Below are 5,626 nucleotides of genomic sequence, written 5' to 3'. Positions count from 1 at the left end.
TGCAGCCAGTTGTTGTCAACATGTGAAAACACAACCGTGAAGAAGTCCAGGTCCTGACAGAGGAGGATCTTCAACCTCTCCTTGTCCTGGTCCCAGCAGAGGGCCACCATGGTTGGGTCGACTGTCTCCGCCGTCCAGGTCTGATACCTACAGAACTGACTCACCATGTATCCATCAGAGGAGTTAACACAGAAATTCCACAGCCAGCTATTGTTAGGATTGTTGTTCATCAATGCCTGCATTAGCTGGATATTGCTGCACACCGCTAGGATGAATTCTTGCCTGTCATTTTCACTACACAGTGTCACCAGGCCTGCGTCCACGTCACTAGCATTGGTCCAGTTGCCGTAGTTGCACAGCAGCTGGCTGAGGCTGAGCGATCTTGAGACCCGTGGACCTGGGGGAGGCGGGGCCGGCATGTCCCCACTGCAGTCAGACCTGTCCTCCAGGAGGGGCAACAGTAGAGCCTGGATAACATGACAGGTGTTACTCCACACCTGTTCCACCTCAGTGGGGTTCAGGATGCTCAGAGCGTTGCAGAAAGTGGAAAGTGTTGAGGAGCTCTGTAGGCCCACTGTGATGATGTCGGCGCACAGGGTGTCGTTGAAACGGGCTAGGTTGTTGTGGTCACACCTCAGCAGGGCAGTGGGGTTGTCCTCTACCGCTTTGAGGGCACGGCTGAAGGAGACTGTGGGGAGGCTCTGGCAGTCTGGGCCTGGGTAGCTGCACAGTGTTGATTCTGGAGTCAGGAACATATCCAAGATGGTGTCACCAAAGGACCAGCTCACATTGTGACGTATACCCCTGAATAAAACAGTCAGTTAGAAAGGATACGGGAGGTCATATTCCTCTGTCAGTGGAAAAAAATATAAGAATGAATCCATCAAAACATTTCCATTATGTTTATCTCAGGGTATCACATGAAAGGTTTCACACATCATTGTCAGCTTACCACATCAGGAGCTGCTTTAGATCCCCTATACAAAAAAGGCAGGGCATTAAATACACATGACATAAAATACTGCAAATGTACAACAAAAACAGTGTCTAAAATCTGTATACATTACATTCATAACTTAACATGAAGAAAGTGCAAGTAGAAAACAAAACTGACAAACCTTGCTGACATTGTTCATTTTGGTCCAGAGCGGGAATTGCAATTCCAAATTGCAGTGCTATTTTTACATAATCCATTGGGGTTTGGAGAAATGTCAATATGAATTCTGAACCATGTGTCACTATAGCAGGGAATGCCATGTCTATTAGACCAGTCCAAGCAGACATAACTTTATCAGATAAGGAAAGATGTGACAAAGCAGTCATTATCTCCTGAAAAGCACTGAATTGTTCTACTGTGGAATCGTCTACTCTGAGGTAGGATCTTTGAAAAAGTGATGGTTCTGAACTTGTACTGCTTCTTGTGCATGTCTGAGATTTGACAGATGATAGAAGCGACAGTAGCGGTTTGCCAAGCTCAAGTGATACAGTCTTTGTCAATTCTGCCTCCAAGCCACAGTCCGTTCTCCCAGACAAAATGCACACAAACGTTTTAGGGAGGTTTTCCATAAATCCATCTTCTATTAGTGGTCTATACATGGCAAATACCTTGCCCAGAACACCATAATAAGCGCTCAAGTCAATGCCCTCTAACACCGTGCCACCTGTCCTGACATTTGGGTCCTCTAAAATTTCGTCTGCGCTGATGCCGCCCCTGGCATTGGCATCAACGTTGTGATTTTCGTTGGATAAATCGTGTATTCGCTCTATCAATTCTTCTATGTTTCTGTCAAACTTGCTGGCGTCTGCGGGACCTTTTCTTGATACAACGCGTGACAATGAGCGCATTGGTCTTGCGGCTTCGCAAACCATCCCTATAATAAAATAAAATACACCAACTAGTATCATACATCTAAGCTGAATAATAAAAACGAACACTAAAAACAAATACATAGCATGCCTCAAACATATGTAAATTCGCTTAATAATTTTAATCCTATAAAAGTTGGCAGAATGCAAGAAGCCTAACTTACTTACCTAGGATGCTTAGAGCAAAAAGTATTTGCATTCTTAGCAGCATTCTCAATGTATAGGGGAAAAGTAGCTTGAGAAGTCCACAAAAATGCAAACTATCCAGTAGATTCAGAAAAAGATTCACTTTTAGGCCTATTATCCAGGCTCACTGCAAATGCAATAGTTATGCCAATCATCCTTAGTTTTTTGACATTCCTGTAACCAAAATCAAACACCGGTCTTTGTCAAAGCCATTTTGTCGTCTCCCCTGTATCCGTTCTTGCTTCCCTACTTCAGATTCCTTTTACGCTTTGCCAAGTTGTGGTCCACTTACATAGCGTGCTAAGCGAACATCTCTACCTGCCCCTTCGAGTACATCACCACTCCCGTGTCCACCTGAAACTCTATCCATGAGCTAAAAGTAGCTCAATTAGAAACAGTGGCAAAAGAATAGGTGCTAACGAAGGGCTGTGAAATGCACAGAACGGATTTAGCAAACAAACGGCTGCCGGTTATGAAATATAAATACAAGCCCATCATTGTTCATTAACTCAGAGATCCTATTAAAATGTGTATTATAATTCCTAATAAAGGATTAAACCCTTTAAGTGCATTGTCTGTAATGCGAGCGTCTTCTCTTGAGGTCAAATGCGCCGGAGACAAAAATATAGAATTGGGGTTATAAAACTGAACATTCAAAAATGACCTTTTCATGGATGATCATGCCAAGAAATACTGTCCTCGCTTAGGATATACAAATATTGAATAAACATCTAAAACATATCAGAACGTATGAAATAGGCCTATATAAAACATATCCAATAATATGTTTAATAAATCCTCTAAAGGATCAGACCCGTTTTTTTACATTTTGGCCTGAAATGACATACCCAAATCTAACTGCCTGTTGCTCAGGACCAGAAGCAAGGACATGCATATTCTTGATACCATTTGAAAAGTAACTCTGAAGTTTGTGGAACTGTGAAATGAATGTAGGAAAATAACAGATCTGGGAAATGATAAAAACGCATGTTTTTTGTCTCTTTTGAAATGCAAGAGAAAGGCCATACATTAAGAGGAGCCTAGATGTAATTTAGATCTTGTCCACAAGATGGCAGCAGTGTATGCAAAGTTTCAGATTGATCCAGTTAGGAATTACCTCACTACACAATATTTTGCATTAAGTCTGCCAGGAGTTTGCCCAAATGTGCCGAATTGGTAAAATTATATATTTTCAAGGAAATAGCATTTTTGTATGTCATGTTACAAAAAAAAGAAGTTTACACACTCCCAGGAATGTCATACATGATGGATCATACATTCAGTAATCTAGATGTGTGAAAGTTAGTGTAACTACATTATTTACCTTCAGAGGTGAATGTATCAAACCAGTTGCTGTGGTACGTGTTTTGTTGTGCACTGTTCTTAAACAGCATGGTATTTTTTGTTGTAATAACTACTGTAAATTGGACACTGCAGTTAGATTAACAAGAATTTAAGCTTTCTGCCCATATAATACGTGTTTGTGTCCCTTCTTCTTTAAGAGGCTCCTCTGTCCTCCACTCGTTACCTGTATTAATGGCACCTGTTTGAACTTGTTATCAGTATAAAAGACACCTGTCCACAACCTCAAACAGTCACACTCCAAACTCCACTATGGCCAAGACCAAAGAGCTGTCAAAGGACACCAGAAACAAAATTGTAGACCTGCACCAGGCTGGGAAGACTGAATCTGCAATAGGTAAGCAGCTTGATTTGAAGAAATCAACTGTGGGAGCAATTATTAGGAAATGGAAGACATACAAGACCACTGATAATCTCCCTCGATCTGGGGCTCCATGCAAGATCTCACCCCGTGGGGTCAAAATGATCACAAGAACGGTGAGCAAAAATCCCAGAACCACACGGGGGGACCTAGTGAATGACCTGCAGAGAGCTGGGACCAAAGTAACAAAGCCTACCATCAGTAACACACTACGCCGCCAGGGACTCAAATCCTGCAGTGCCAGACGTGTCCCCCTGCTTAAGCCAGTACATGTCCAGGCCCGTCTGAAGTTTGCTAGAGAGCATTTGGATGATCCAGAAGAGGATTGGGAGAATGTCATATGGTCAGATGAAACCAAAATATAACTTTATGATATAAACTCAACTCGTCGTGTTTGGAGGACAAAGAATGCTGAGTTGCAATCAAAGAACACCATACCTACTGTGATGCATGGGGGTGGAAACATCATGCTTTGGGTCTGTTTTCCTGCAAAGGGACCAGGACGACTGATCCGTGTAAAAGGAAAGAATGAATGGGGCCATGTATCGTGAGATTTTAAGTGAAAACCTCCTTCCATCAGCAAGGGCATTGAAGATTAAATGTGGCTGGGTCAGCATGACAATGATCCCAAACACACGGCCCGGGCAACAAAGGAGTAGCTTCGCAAGAAGCATTTCAAGGTCCTGGAGTGGCCTAGCCAGTCTCCAGATCTCAACCCCATAGAAAATCTTTGGAGTTGAAAGTCTGTGTTGCCCAGCATCAGCCCCAAAACATCACTGCTCTAGAGGAGATCTGCATGGAGGAATGGCCAAAATACCAGCAACAGCGTGTGAAAACCTTGTGAAGACTTACAGAAAACATTTGACCTCTGTCATTGCCAACAAAGGGTATATAACAAAGTAGAGAAACTTTTGTTATTGACCAAATACTTATTTTCCACCATAATTTGCAAATAAATTCATTCAAAGCCAAAACCTCATTTGGCCGCCTTTCGTTCCAGTTCTCTGCTGCCTGTGACTGGATGAATTGCAAAAATTGCTGAAGTTGGAGACTTATCTTATCACCAACTTCAAACATCTGCTATCTGAGCAGCTAACCGATCGCTGCAGCTGTACATTGTCTATCGGTAAATAGCCCACCCATGTTTACCTACCTCATGCCCATATTGTTTATATTTATTTACTTTTCTGCTCTTTTGCACACCAATATCTCTACCTGTACATGACCATCTGATCATTTATCACTCCAGTGTTAATCTGCAAAATTGTAATTATTTGCCTACCTTCTCATGCCTTTTGCACACAATGTATATAGACTTTTTTTTCTACTGTGTTATTGACTTGTTAATTGTTTACTCCATGTGTAACTCTGTGTTGTCTGTTCACACATCTTGGCCAGGTCACAGTTGCAAATGAGAACTTGTTCTCAACTAGCCTACCTGGTTAAATAAAGGTGGAAAAAAAAAAAAAAAGTAAAAAAAATTCCTACAATATTATGATTTTCTGGATTTTTTGTTTTCTAATTTTGTCTGTCATAGTTGAAGTGTACCCATTACAGGCCTCTCATCTTAAGTGGGAGAACTTCCACAATTGGTGGCTGACTAAATACTTTTTTGCCCCACTATGTTCAAGAGTATCTCTATCTTTTAACTGAGAACCAGTAGGCCTGCCTACCCCCCAAATAAACTTCTATAGCCCTTTAACTCAACACTGCAAAGCCAGTTCCACTGCACCCCCCCCCCCCCCCCCCCTCCCTAGCTGATTTAAAGAACTCACCATCAAGCTTTGATGATTTTTATCAGCTGTGTAGTGCTAGGGCAAAAACCAAAATGTGCACCCGGGGGGCATCAAG

The sequence above is a fragment of the Oncorhynchus kisutch genome, linkage group LG3 (genome assembly GCF_002021735.2).
Source record: "Oncorhynchus kisutch isolate 150728-3 linkage group LG3, Okis_V2, whole genome shotgun sequence".
Classification (NCBI taxonomy): domain Eukaryota; kingdom Metazoa; phylum Chordata; class Actinopteri; order Salmoniformes; family Salmonidae; genus Oncorhynchus; species Oncorhynchus kisutch.
Note: the sequence above shows the minus strand (reverse complement) of the source record.